This window comes from Momordica charantia, unplaced genomic scaffold (genome assembly GCF_013281855.1).
Source record: "Momordica charantia cultivar OHB3-1 unplaced genomic scaffold, Mcharantia_2.0 BLBB01000038.1, whole genome shotgun sequence".
Lineage (NCBI taxonomy): Eukaryota > Viridiplantae > Streptophyta > Magnoliopsida > Cucurbitales > Cucurbitaceae > Momordica > Momordica charantia.
Window position 1 is genome coordinate 23,254 of NW_028275194.1, and position 15,344 is coordinate 38,597.

At 44.4% G+C, this 15,344-nt stretch overlaps 1 non-coding gene across 1 annotated transcript; it reads left to right on the forward strand.

Annotated features, from left to right (window-relative positions):
• The first annotated feature begins 14,572 nt into the window (after positions 1 to 14,572).
• LOC148207886 (small nucleolar RNA R71) lies at positions 14,573 to 14,679 on the forward strand. The gene has a single exon (XR_015787602.1). It is a non-coding gene; the product is annotated as a small nucleolar RNA R71 (small nucleolar RNA).
• Positions 14,680 to 15,344: the final 665 nt, after the last annotated feature.

Consider the following 15,344-nt stretch of genomic DNA (forward strand, 5'->3'; position numbering starts at 1 on the left):
TGAAGAAGTGGCAAATGGCGCTGTTGTTTGTCTTCACCACGAAGTATGAGCCCAACAAGTACTGCCTCCAAGATCGGAGGCAATGAACGACCGCTAGCATTTCTTTCTCCGATACGGTATAACGTCGTTTAACATTGTTCAGCTTACGACTTTCGCAAGCAATAGGGTGGCCATCTTGGAGAAGAACGCCACCTAAAGCGTAGTCTGAGGCATCAGTTTCTACCTCGAACGACCTCGTCACGTCGGCTAGCCCAAGTACTGGGCCTTTCATCATGGCCGCCTTTAGATCTTTGAAGGCGTCCTGACTTTCCTTTGACCACATCCAGGTCATTCCTTTCTTCAGTAACTCTGTCATTGGGGTGGCTCGCCTTGAGAATCCTTCGATAAATCGTCGATAATAGTTAGCCAGCCCCAAAAAGGAGCGCAACTCGGTCATAGAGGTAGGGACTCTCCATTCTTGGATCGCCTTTACTTTATCTGTGTCCATACTGATCTGTCCCTGTTCGATCACGTGGCCAAGGAACGTGATCCGCTTTTGTGCGAACGCACACTTTTCTTTCTTCACGTATAACTGATTCTGCCTTAGTTTGTCGAAAACCGATCTGGTGCTCCTTCAGCGTCGGACTGTATTCCACTATATCGTCTAGATAGACTACCACAAACTGATCGAGGTATTCGTGAAAGACCTGATTCATCATCGTACAGAATGTGGCAAGGGCATTCGTTAATCCAAAAGGCATCACGAGGAATTCAAAAGCCCCATACCTCGTTACACAAGTAGTCTTAGGCTCGTCACCTTCTACAATACGCACTTGGTAGTAGCCCGACCTGAGATCCAATTTCGTGAAGTATTTAGCTCCATGTAATTGGTCAAACAAGTCGGTTATGTTTAGGAGGGGGTACTTGTTGCGAACAGTGACTTTGTTGAGGGCTCTATAGTTAATGCACAGATGCAACGTCCCATCCTTTTTCTTCTGAAAGAGCACTGGAGCTCCAAAGGGAGCTTTAGCTGGGTGGATGAACCCAGCATTTAACAACTCGTCTAGCTGCTTCCGGAGTTCAGCTAACTCAGGAGGAGCCATCCGGTAAGCATTCTTTGCTGGAGGTTTAGCTCCTGGAATGAGCTCGATTTCGTGGTCAATCCCTCGTCGAGGGGGTAATGTCTTCGGTAAACTGTCTGGCATTATGTCAACATACTCTCTCATGACAACTTAAATTTCGAGTGGGACATCTCTTGCCTCCACAGTCTGTTCGACCATCGGGATGGCCATGAAGGTGGGTTCCTCCCAGTTAAGGCCTTTCTTTAACTGTAACGCGGATATCATCCTTATACCACCAGGTTGTTTGATATTAGCTGTAACTGTTGGGTGTGTTGCCCTAAACTCGTGGTTTGTATTTTGTAAAAACAAATGTCTATTTAATAAAGTTTTATTCAATAAATTTGTTGTTGAATCATAACTTTGCATTGTCCAAAATCCAATAAACTAAACATCCAAGGTTATTTATGATGTAATCGGGACAGTATATATACTGGGTATATGGTTAATATACGGGGTATATATTTGATATACCCCTGATATATGAATGGATAATATCCCGTGAATAACCTAAAGGGTCTATAGTATATGGATAAGGCTGGGTACCTTATCCTGGCAACACTATGGATACGGCCTACTCTGTAAAGGTTACAGACGACTCGATCCAGGTCGTTCGTGTGGAGACATGCGAGTGGGGGTATCCTGTACAATGAGTTTGTATAAGACCGGACCGCGAAATAGGCAATCTTTAGGTGTAACACCGTTAACTAATAGATTGCTATTTCTTAGGATGACCAGGCAACTCATTCTCAATCCTGAGTGAGTTATGGACTCCTGCCCGTGAAGGCTCGTCCTTTGATCTGTATGGGTGAGAGTGGCCCGAGTCGCCGACTCAACATTCCTACCATTTTGGGGAAGAGACCGAGTGGGGAGCTGGGAACATAACTTCACAAGGTGGAATTCACTACTCCCCGACTTTAGGGGAGTAGATGAGTGTTCCCTTAAATGCTGACTCTGGGACTTGAACAAGGGGCCCCACCCTCTCATTGGCCGAGAGGGACTTCCGGTTATTGGTTGGACCATAACCGGGTTGTTCATTAGAGGAGCAGTGGTGTTTAAGGAGTAAGATGTAACTCAGGGGTAAAACGGTAATTTGATCCAACTTGAGTTACGAACACTCGTGAAGGATTGACTCGTCATTAATGGTCGTATATCCATGGATACGAAAACATTCTGCAGTGAGAAGAGTGCAACTGCGGGTCTTTAGTGGAATGACCCGTAGTTAATGAATCTAAATTAACTCGGTCAATGAGTTTGACCGATTAATCTTGCATCTTGGAGCTTCGGATCTGTAGGTCCATTAGGTCTCCTTGCTAGCTCATAACGGGTAAAACGAGGATCAAGTTTTTGGAAGAATTTGAATTGTTCAAATTACTTAAGAGATTATATGTATATTGATACATTATAATATATAGTTAATTGTGAATTAAAACTATATATTATGAGAGATATTATTTGAATGGGATTCAAATAAAATTAATATGAATAAGATTCATGTTTGGGGGTAAACATACCCGAGACACGTGGAGGACCCTTATTAGTGTTTGAAGAAACCAAATAAAAAGGATTGCTTAGGTCCACCTCGGCCCCGCCGAGGAGACCGGGTTCGCCCGTTATAAAAGACTAAGTATGGGCACCAAGGTTCGACCTGATTGGGGTCCGACCTGTTCGGAACCCGACAGGTCCGATATGAGAAAAGACACATAACCGCCGGTCGTGTGTACTGTCGGATCCATCACCTATAAATAGAGGACTTCATTTCACGCTCAGGTATCGAATCTCACCTCGAACTAAATAAGGAGTCCGATCTATACTGACTTGAGCGTCGGAGTGCTTACCCTCTTGTGCAGGTCCACTCTAGTGTTCAGGTCGGAACCGAAGACCGGGTTCGAGCTCGATTCGTGAAGAACCGTTGTGCAAATTCCTGCATAAACATTTGGCGCCGTCTGTGGGGAAAAAGACATCTTAAGTCATCCCGATCTAGAAAATATACGCAAAAATGGTGCATCCAGCAAGCTCTACTAATACGACAGAGCGGAGGGGTGTGAATGCTGATAACGGTCTTCAGCGAGACCTTGACGCTGTAATGGTCGAGGACCAGGTTCGAGCAGGACAAGAGGGAGATCTTCCACGGAGATCGGCCCGCCATGCGAACCAGGAGTTACCTTCTGTCGACTCGAAACCCTCAAAAGCGAATCGAGGTCGAGGTGAGACCTCCAGAAAGGTCTCCCGAAGGGCCAACCCCGCGGCAGACCCTGAGGCTTTGTCTACTTTCCAGCGCGAGTTGGATGATATGCGACATCGGTTGCGCACGATGGAAGAAATGTACGCCGAGGCAACGTGTGCTAACCGAACTGCGTCTCCCTCTAGGGTCCCAAGTGCAACCGGTGAAAAAGGAGCTCCATCTATCCAACCTGGCAATCGCGAGCCCATTCCTAACAATGAAGAGGTGGATTACAGCTTGCGAGACAATGATCTTAGAAAGCACCTCACTGATAAGAAGAAGAAAGCCTCTCGGGAGCCGGAAGACTCTCCGTCCTACTCCCGAGAGTTCTCCAACTTTGACCTAAAGGCTCAGTCAAAATACAAGCCTCTGACGCCAGAAGCTGTGATAACTAGAGAAGAGTTCGACCTGATGAAGCACAAGTTTGATGAGCAGGTCGAGGCGCTTAAGGCCAGGTGCGAGAAGAAAGAGTGCTCATTCGACGATGGCGACTTGGGAGAATCGCCATTCACCTCGGACATCTTGGAGGCTCCAATCCCTCCGAAGTTCAAAACTCTCACGATGAAGCCTTATGATGGGTCTAAGGATCCAAAGGATTACGTTGAGGTCTTCGAGGGCCTCTGATTACGCTTGTTTACATGCGTAAAAAGAAGGTTTTAGATGCTGTTTTTACAATGTTTCAGCTTTGTTTCGGATTTTTCGCGATCGTTTGAGTTCCAATTCATGCAAAATTCATATATTATGGTTTGTGGTTGGCTTATATTGTATTTATGACATTTTAGGACCATTTGGGAGTGCAAATTAATCAAAAGAAGCAAAAAGACGGAAAAACCATCATGGGAGGCGCCATGCGCCTGGGAAGCCTGCAGAAAAACAGGTTTTCTTCCAACTTTGCCCTTAATGAAACGCGTCTTCCAATGCGTTTTGGTGGTTCCAACCGATGCATACGTGTAGAAGAAGTGTTCCACTATCAGTTTGAGCACGCGGGCGCCTGGCGCCTGCCCTGTTTTTCCAGCATTTCGAAAACTCTCAGGTTCGAGAAGTCGTGCAACATATCTACAAATTAAGGACTTCATTGGATTTTGCGGTTTTACCTTCATGGCCTCCAGCGCTAGCTGCTATCCTTGGTCATCCATCTCCCAGTATTGACACTGATCCTAGTCCACAACCTCCGACTTCATGAAGGGGAGGTTCCTTCTTTGCTATTTTTTGTGTTTTCTTCTTTTGGTTAATGACGTAGTTTGCATATTCTAGCATTACTACGCATGTTTTTTTTTTGTATTGATTATGTTTCGAGCTCAGTTGAAGCATGAATAAATTAGTATCGTTTATCTTCTGATCACTTAAAGTATGCCTTCACTTAACCTTAGTTTAGCTTTTCACATGCCTATTTTGAAGCATCTGTGCTGTGCATGTGATTTCATGTCGATGATGATTATAAGAGATTGTTGAGTTTTCTATTCTATGCCTGACTAAGCTTTGAGCTATTTCCTTTGTTTATGTGATAAACTCATTTTCTTTTATGTCTTTTTGATCTTTACAGACTTTAAGCTTTTTCTTTGCCCCTATATAGGAAGTCCTTGTCCTTTTTACTGTTAAGCCTTTTTCATCCGATGCAAAAGTCTTTTCCCAGTGAGGACACTGTCTCTCTTAAGTTTGGGGGGGACAGTCGTTGTGTCAGTCGTTGTTTCAGAAAGATAAGGTGTTATTTATATTTAAAAAATCATGCTATTTTCTTTTGAAAAAGAGTCAGTTGGAAAGAAAGAAAATGTTGAAAAAGCACTTCGTTAAGAAAAAAAAAAAAACGAAAGAAAGAAAGAAAAAAAAAAGTTGCAAAAGAGTAAAAAGAGTCTTGTTGAGAGAAAATAAGAGTGGGAAAAGACTTGTGTTAGAAAGAAAAGAGCGGTAAAAACAATGAGAGTTAAAGAAAATGTATTTATGATTCCCGAGTCCTACTATAGACACCCATTCAGTTTTAGGTTGGGTGTTGACTTTGAAAATAGCAGTAAAGATGGTGATAAGTGACTTCGTGTTTCTCATTGTCGTCGTTTTATGACCTAGCTGTTAGTTCAAAGGTGGATTACAGCTTGCGAGACAATGATCTTAGAAAGCACCTCACTGATAAGAAGAAGAAAGCCTCTCGGGAGCCGGAAGACTCTCCGTCCTACTCCCGAGAGTTCTCCAACTTTGACCTAAAGGCTCAGTCAAAATACAAGCCTCTGACGCCAGAAGCTGTGATAACTAGAGAAGAGTTCGACCTGATGAAGCACAAGTTTGATGAGCAGGTCGAGGCGCTTAAGGCCAGGTGCGAGAAGAAAGAGTGCTCATTCGACGATGGCGACTTGGGAGAATCGCCATTCACCTCGGACATCTTGGAGGCTCCAATCCCTCCGAAGTTCAAAACTCTCACGATGAAGCCTTATGATGGGTCTAAGGATCCAAAGGATTACGTTGAGGTCTTCGAGGGCCTCTGATTACGCTTGTTTACATGCGTAAAAAGAAGGTTTTAGATGCTGTTTTTACAATGTTTCAGCTTTGTTTCGGATTTTTCGCGATCGTTTGAGTTCCAATTCATGCAAAATTCATATATTATGGTTTGTGGTTGGCTTATATTGTATTTATGACATTTTAGGACCATTTGGGAGTGCAAATTAATCAAAGAAGCAAAAAGACGGAAAAACCATCATGGGAGGCGCCATGCGCCTGGGAAGCCTGCAGAAAAACAGGTTTTCTTCCAACTTTGCCCTTAATGAAACGCGTCTTCCAATGCGTTTTGGTGGTTCCAACCGATGCATACGTGTAGAAGAAGTGTTCCACTATCAGTTTGAGCACGCGGGCGCCTGGCGCCTGCCCTGTTTTTCCAGCATTTCGAAAACTCTCAGGTTCGAGAAGTCGTGCAACATATCTACAAATTAAGGACTTCATTGGATTTTGCGGTTTTACCTTCATGGCCTCCAGCGCTAGCTGCTATCCTTGGTCATCCATCTCCCAGTATTGACACTGATCCTAGTCCACAACCTCCGACTTCATGAAGGGGAGGTTCCTTCTTTGCTATTTTTTGTGTTTTCTTCTTTTGGTTAATGACGTAGTTTGCATATTCTAGCATTACTACGCATGTTTTTTTTTTTGTATTGATTATGTTTCGAGCTCAGTTGAAGCATGAATAAATTAGTATCGTTTATCTTCTGATCACTTAAAGTATGCCTTCACTTAACCTTAGTTTAGCTTTTCACATGCCTATTTTGAAGCATCTGTGCTGTGCATGTGATTTCATGTCGATGATGATTATAAGAGATTGTTGAGTTTTCTATTCTATGCCTGACTAAGCTTTGAGCTATTTCCTTTGTTTATGTGATAAACTCATTTTCTTTTATGTCTTTTTGATCTTTACAGACTTTAAGCTTTTTCTTTGCCCCTATATAGGAAGTCCTTGTCCTTTTTACTGTTAAGCCTTTTTCATCCGATGCAAAAGTCTTTTCCCAGTGAGGACACTGTCTCTCTTAAGTTTGGGGGGGACAGTCGTTGTGTCAGTCGTTGTTTCAGAAAGATAAGGTGTTATTTATATTTAAAAAATCATGCTATTTTCTTTTGAAAAAGAGTCAGTTGGAAAGAAAGAAAATGTTGAAAAAGCACTTCGTTAAGAAAAAAAAAAAACGAAAGAAAGAAAGAAAAAAAAAAGTTGCAAAAGAGTAAAAAGAGTCTTGTTGAGAGAAAATAAGAGTGGGAAAAGACTTGTGTTAGAAAGAAAAGAGCGGTAAAAACAATGAGAGTTAAAGAAAATGTATTTATGATTCCCGAGTCCTACTATAGACACCCATTCAGTTTTAGGTTGGGTGTTGACTTTGAAAATAGCAGTAAAGATGGTGATAAGTGACTTCGTGTTTCTCATTGTCGTCGTTTTATGACCTAGCTGTTAGTTCAAAGGTGGATTACAGCTTGCGAGACAATGATCTTAGAAAGCACCTCACTGATAAGAAGAAGAAAGCCTCTCGGGAGCCGGAAGACTCTCCGTCCTACTCCCGAGAGTTCTCCAACTTTGACCTAAAGGCTCAGTCAAAATACAAGCCTCTGACGCCAGAAGCTGTGATAACTAGAGAAGAGTTCGACCTGATGAAGCACAAGTTTGATGAGCAGGTCGAGGCGCTTAAGGCCAGGTGCGAGAAGAAAGAGTGCTCATTCGACGATGGCGACTTGGGAGAATCGCCATTCACCTCGGACATCTTGGAGGCTCCAATCCCTCCGAAGTTCAAAACTCTCACGATGAAGCCTTATGATGGGTCTAAGGATCCAAAGGATTACGTTGAGGTCTTCGAGGGCCTCTGATTACGCTTGTTTACATGCGTAAAAAGAAGGTTTTAGATGCTGTTTTTACAATGTTTCAGCTTTGTTTCGGATTTTTCGCGATCGTTTGAGTTCCAATTCATGCAAAATTCATATATTATGGTTTGTGGTTGGCTTATATTGTATTTATGACATTTTAGGACCATTTGGGAGTGCAAATTAATCAAAAGAAGCAAAAAGACGGAAAAACCATCATGGGAGGCGCCATGCGCCTGGGAAGCCTGCAGAAAAACAGGTTTTCTTCCAACTTTGCCCTTAATGAAACGCGTCTTCCAATGCGTTTTGGTGGTTCCAACCGATGCATACGTGTAGAAGAAGTGTTCCACTATCAGTTTGAGCACGATTTGGTCAGTCAAAAGAGTTGGAAATGGGTGATTCACCATCGTTTTAGGACCTACCTAACCAATTCTGCACAGCTATAAATTCCAGCAACTTCTCCACCAAAATCATCAAGCCTTGCTTCCTTCTCTTGATCATTTTTAGTGTTTCTTTGTTGCTTTCTAAGTACTTTTGAGTTGCTTTCATTAGTTGCTTTTGGTTTTTAAATCTCGAGTACTTTACATTTTTTTATTGAGCTTTGTTTTGTTTCCATTTGTACTTAGTTATTTTCTACTTATTCAAATATATAAAAACCTAGCACTTTGCTTATTCTCTCTTTGCCTTTACTTTATTTTTAGTTAAGAGAGTTGTGTTTTTGGAGGAAAGAGCACGTGACACTCTCCCTTGCTTGAAAGAGAAGGGCGAAGCTCTCAATCCCGATAAAAACTCTCCGTTAGTTAACTTTTGTTTTTCACACATGCATTCCACATTCAACCGTTTTACTTGCTGTATTTTCTTCAATATGTCTTTCTAAATTCCCGTCTCTAGCCCGGTTATGGATAGTTAGCCTTTTATGTCTAAAAAGGGTTGCTAAGAAGTAGTGTTTTTGCTTTCCATTCATTGCTCAACATGTTTTCCCAAAAAGTTAGGATTTAGAGAAGGCCACTGTAAGTCTTAACAAGTCAATACTGAAAAGGGTGCTTATTTGCATTGTTGAGTGGTTAAACCGAGGAGAGAAGCGCCTTAGACATAAGGGTTCCGCTTAAGTAGCCTAGATATAGGACCTTAACCCGAGGTTGCGACTATTTCCATCCTAAAACTAAGATATATCTCATAATAGACATATTAGGGAATGTCTTAGGACTTTGAACTTGCTTAGACATAAGTCAAGTGAGAAGCGTAGTCGTTGGTTTCTAAAGTAAAAAGCATATTGTCCTTAGCATGTCCTTGAGTCTTTGTTGGCTAACTTGAAGTAATTCGGGCTAGGTTTTATTATTATAAGTCCAAATCCCAAATCCAAACCATTATTTGTGACCACTTCCCATTTTACAAGAATCACTCATTCCAACATTCACTATTCTTTAAAACTTTAGAGTTTGGAAATTGTTTAGAAGTCCTTGAGGATCGATACTTGGATACTCCATCCATTTTATATTACTCTGACAGGTGTGCGCTTGCATCTATATAATTGTTACCACGCTTAGTGCGTGCGTTCAGCATAAACGCCCAGTCAGCCTCATGGACTTTCAAGCAGCAACAGATGCAATTAAATGCCGCGCCTTCCAGATCGCGCTCACCGGTAGCGCGCGCCTGTGGTATCGAAGGCTGCCGGCTAGGTCGATCTCGACCTACTCTCAGCTGAGAAAAGAATTTATTAGCCAGTTCTCTTCTCGGCATTATGATAGAAAGACAGCGACTCATCTCGCCACTATCAGACAGAAGGAAGGAGAGACGCTGAGAGAGTATGTCACGAGGTTCCAGGAGGAGCAGTTGAAGGTCGCGCACTGCTCCGATGATTCGGCCATGTGCTATTTTCTCACCGGCCTGGCCGATGAGACCCTCACCGTGAAGCTCGGAGAGGAGGCTCCAGCAACCTTCGCTGAAGTCCTGCAGAAGGCGAAGAAGGTCATTGATGGACAGGAGCTCCTCCGAACCAAAACTGGCCGACCTGAGAAGCAGATCGACCAGAAGAAATTGAACCAGGAGAAGAGGAGGACAGATGTCAAGTCCAAGGATAAGGGACCATCTGCCTCCAGTAGCCGAACTGAGTATCGCAGGTCGGACGGTGGCCCCAACCGAAGCCGACCTTACGAAGGTTATACCTCGACCACCATCCGAATCTCTGAAATACTTACAAACATTGAGGAAACTGGGATGGAAAAGCTCCTCAAGCGACCTGAGAAGCTCTGGGGAGACCCAGAAAAACGTAACAAAGACAAGTATTGCCGTTTTCATCGCGATCACGGCCACAATATGTCAAATTGCTGGGAATTGAAGCGCCAGATTGAAGACCTCATTCAAGACGGCTACTTCAAAAAATTTGTGGGCAAACCGAAGTCTAACTTGGTCGAAAAGAAAGAAGAGAGGAAGCGTTCAAGAACGCCGCCTCGTCGGGATGACCGACCTGCGGTCATCAACACTATTTTCGGGGGCCCGAGTGGGGGCCAGTCCGGAAACAAAAGGAAAGAGTTAGCTCGCGAGGCCAGGCGCGAGGTATGTATCATCAGGGAGCAGAAGCCCACTTGCTCCATCACTTTCAACGATGCCGATCTAGAGGGGGTCCAATTGCCCCATAATGACGCGCTCGTGATCGCTCCTCTCATCGACCACGTCCTGGTCCGAAGAGTACTGGTTGATGGAGGCGCTTGCTAACATCTTGTCCCTCCCAACATATCTTGCCTTGGGATGGACCAGGTCACAGTTGAAGAAAAGTCCAACGCTCTTGGTATGATTCTCTGGAGAATCGGTCTCCCCTGAAGGGTGTATCGATGTACCAGTCACGATTGGACAAGATGCTACCTAAGTAACGCAGATGGCTGAGTTTGTGGTGGTCGACGGCAGGTCGGCCTACAACGCCATCTTCGGAAGACCCATCATCCACTCATTCCGGGCCGTCCCCTCCACATTGCATCAAGTCCTGAAGTACTCAACCCCTAATGGAGTGGGCACGGTCCGAGGTGAACAAAAAACTTCAAGGGAGTGCTACGCGTCCGCGCTCAAAGGGTCGTCGGTATGTGCCCTGGAAGAGCAAACCAGTGAAGACGACCTTCCGAGGAAAAGCAAAAGCTAGTTCTCTCTGCCAGTAGAGGAGCTCGAGCTTATTCCCTTACTTAGCCCTGAAAAACAAGTAAGCATAGGAACCAAGCTGGGGGCCACAGACAGGGAAGAACTGATCAACTTCCTCAGGTCTAACTCGGACGTCTTCGCATGGTCTCACGAGGACATGCCTGGCATCGACCCAAAGATCATGGTGCATCGCCTCAACATAGACCCATAATTCCGACCTGTAAAGCAAAAAAGAAGACCTGTAAATAAGGAGAGGAGTGATTTAATTGTTGAGGAAGTAAACAAACTTTTAAAAGCTGAATATATACGAGAAATTCTGTATCCCGAGTGGCTCTCTAATGTAGTATTAGTTAAAAAGTCCAACGGGAAGTGGAGGATGTGCGTGGACTTCACAAATTTAAATAAGGCATGCCCAAAAGATTGCTTCCCCCTTCCAAGGATCGACCAGCTCGTGGACGCAACAGCCGGGCACGAGCTGCTCACTTTCATGGATGCCTACTCCGGATACAACCAAATTAAAATGCACTTGCCAGACCAAGATCACACCGCGTTCATAACAGACCAAGGTCTGTACTGCTACAAGGTAATGCCTTTTGGCCTAAAGAATGCGGGTGCGACCTACCAAAGGATGGTGAACAAAATGTTCGCCAAGCAGATCGGTCGGAATATGGAAGTGTATGTGGACGACATGCTTGTCAAGAGCAAGCAGTCAAAGTCGCATCTTTTCGATCTGACCGAAGCCTTTGGAGTACTACACAAGTACTAAATGAAGCTCAATCCGACCAAGTGTGCCTTTGGAGTCTCCTCGGGAAAGTTCCTTGGTTTTATGATCAGTAACCGTAGGATTGAAGCTAACCCAGAGAAGATAAAGGCCGTGCTCGAGATGGAGGCGCCCAAGACTCTAAAACAGCTTTAGTTCCTCAATGGCAGGATTGCAGCCTTGAATAGGTTCGTGTCAAGGTCAACGGACAAGTGCCTTCCTTTCTTCAAGGTTCTTAGGAAGAAGGGACTATATGAATGGACGGTAGAGTGTGAACAAGCGTTAGAGCAGTTAAAAAACTATCTCTGCTCGGCACCTCTACTCGCAAAACAATTGCCAGGAGAGAAGCTCCATTTGTACCTGGTAGTGTCTGATAGTGCCGTCAGCTCGGCACTAATCAGGCAGAAGGGCGCACACCAAAGTCCCGTTTATTACACCAGTAAGGCCATGACCGAGGCCGAGACCAGATATCCCCAAATGGAGAAGCCGGCCCTCGCTTTAGTCACTTCGGCCAGAAGACTTAGGCCGTACTTCCAAGCGCACACTGTCGTAGTACTTACAAACTTGCCTCTGAAAAATATCTTCCTTAAGCCCGAAACATCTGAGCGTCTGATGAAGTGGGCATTGGAATTGAGCGAGTACGACATCCAGTTCGAGCCTAGAATTGCGTTGAAAGGGCAAGTAGTGGCCGATTTTATCGCAGAGCTCACTCCACCACCTCAGTTGGCCAAGTTCGAGCTCCCGTGGACGATCTACGTTGATGGATCTTCCAACGAGAGGGGGTGCGGGGCAGGAATCCTCTTGCTCGCACCAGGAGGTGAGCGATTCGAATATGCTCTGCGATTCAACTTTCGGACGTCGAATAATGAGGTCGAGTATGAAGCACTCCTAGCAGGCCTGCGCGTTGCCAAAGGACTGGGGGCCAATCACATTAAGGTCTTTAGTGACTCCCAGCTAGTTGTAAATCAGATCAACGAGGAGTACCAAACGAAGGACTCCCGAATGGAAAAATATCTAAGCAAGGTCAGATCGCACCTCGCTCAGTTCGGGACTTACGAGGTGAGTCAAGTTCCAAGATCTGAAAACTCTAATGCGGATGCCTTGGCCAAATATGATGGAGCCAGATATGATGGAGGTTGATACTCCATCACCCACTTGGATGGACCCAATCGTGGAGTTCATCAAAGGAAATCCGCCGCAAGATCCGAAGGAGCAAAAGAAGATGGCTCGAAGAGCAGCTCGGTTCATACTCCGGAAGGAATGTTGTACCGGCGTGGCTTCTCCTTGCCTCTACTCAAGTGTGTGACTCCCGAAGAAGGCCTTTACATTCTTAGGGAAGTCCATGAAGAGGTGTGTGGAAACCACTCTGACGCCAGGTCGTTGTCGGCCAAGGTGGTTCGACAAGGGTACTATTGGCCCAGTGTCGAGAAGGATGCAAAGCAGTTTGTGAAAGCTTGTGACAACTGCCAGCGTTTCGCAAATATTATCCATCAACCTCCCGAACTGCTCACCCCCATCTCGGCCCCATGGCCATTTGCACAATGGGGGGTAGACATCATAGGTTCTTTTCCCCTGGGCAAAGGACAAACAAAGTTCGCCGTTGTCGCTGTGGACTACTTCACCAAGTGGGCCGAACCGAGACACTATCCCACATCACAGAGTCCAGGGTCACGTCGTTCATATGGACAAACATCGTGTGCCGCTTTGGCATACCTAATGCTATAGTGATGGACAACGGAAAACAATTTGACAATGCAAAGTTCAAGGACTTTTGCAGAAAACTGGGCATAAGCCACCTCAGTTCGTCCCCTGCGCACCCAAAAGAAAATGGGCAAGTTGAAGCAGTAAACAAGATCATAAAGCGAGGATTCAAGCTAAGGTTGGACTCCAGAAAGGGAGGATGGGCCGAGGAACTTCCTCAAGTTTTGTGGTCATATCGAACCACCCCAAGAGAGTCAACTGGCGAAACTCCATTCTCGCTAGCCTTTGGCTCCGAAGCCGTGGTACCAGTAGAGATCGGCATACCAACAGACAGGGTAGAACAGTACGAGCAAACAAAGAACGAGTGACTGGGATGTTTATGCTGAACGCACGCGCTAAGCGTGGTAACAATTATATAGATGCAAGCGCACACCTGTCAGAGTAATATAAAATGGACGGAGTATCCAAGTATCGATCCTCAAGGACTTCTAAACAATTTCCAAACTCTAAAGTTTTAAAGAATAGTGAATGTTGGAATGAGTGATTCTTGTAAAATGGGAAGTGGTCACAAATAATGGTTTGGATTTGGGATTTGGACTTATAATAATAAAACCTAGCCCGAATTACTTCAAGTTAGCCATCAAAGAATCAAGGACATGCTAAGGACAATATGCATTTTACTTTAGAAACCAACGACTACGCTTCTCACTTGACTTATGTCTAAGCAAGTTCAAAGTCCTAAGACATTCCCTAATATGTCTATTATGAGAGATATCTTAGTTTTAGGATGGAAATAGTCGCAACCTCGGGTTAAGGTCCTATGTCTAGGCTACTTAAGCGGAACCCTTATGTCTAAGGCGCTCCTCTCCTCGGTTTAACCACTCAACAATGCAAATAAGCAACCTTTTCAGTATTGACTTGTTAAGACTTACAGTGGCCTTCTCTAAATCCTAACTTTTTGGGAAAACATGTTGAGCAATGAATGGAAAGCAAAAAACACTACTTCTTAGCAACCCTTTTTAGACATAAAAGGCTAACTATCCGTAAAATAGATTTTTTATTCCCAATGCCATCTCTTTCAGCCTCTGGTTCATTGTAACCATCTCTTTTTGCATCGAGGTCGCAATGTCCAGAGCCAAAACTCCAGCTGGATCTTGCTTCTTTGGTGCTGCCCTAGATCTTTGTGAACACCATAGTTCGTTGTGTGAAGCTAAGTCATTTAGGATGTCAACTATCTCGTTGAATGTCTTCTTTGTAAAGGCTCCGTTGACAGCATTGTTTAACATCATCTTAGTAGGATGATCTAAACCTCTAAAGAAATGTTCTATCTGGATGCATGCCGGCAAGCCATGGTTCGGACATTTCCTGATTAGTTCTTTAAATCTCTCCCACGCCTCGTGAACAGGTTCACGATCATACTGTCTAAAGGAGATGATCTCCTCTCTGATATCAGCGTGGCGAGTAGGTGGGAAGAATTTTGTTAAGAACTTCTCCACTAACGACCCCCATGTGGTGATGGATCCCGGTGGAAATGCATTGAGCCATGCTCTAGCTTGGTCCTTCAAAGAAAATGGAAAAAGTGTTAGTCTCAGAGCATCGTCTGTTATACCAGGTAATCGAAATGCATTTGCAATTTGAATGAATGATTTCAGATGATCATGTGGATCCTCATGTTCCTGCCCTCCAAAATGTCCAATTGTCTGCAACATTTGGAACATCATTGGTTTAAGCTCAAAGTTTGCGTGGGCTGGAATAGGGTTGACTATCCCTGAATCAAAGTTCTGAAAAGCCGTGGCAGCATATTCTCGCATTGCCACGTCTCTGTTGTCCGCCATCTGGATATGGTTGAATTCATCATTTCTTGCATGATCCCTCATATTACCGTTAACAGCAGGTGGATCAACCGGATCACGAGGTGGAATATCTGCCATTGATGTGCTCGTACTCTCTACCTCACTTTCAGGACTGATTTCACCTTGTCTCTCTTTTTGCTTTTCTAGTTGTTTTCGAAGTCTTTGCTCCTTTTGAGTTTTTCGAAGGGTCCGCTCAATCTCAGGGTCAAGGGGTAGAAGAAAAGATCTTGTGCTCATGCACTTTAACTTACCCTTGTGAGATA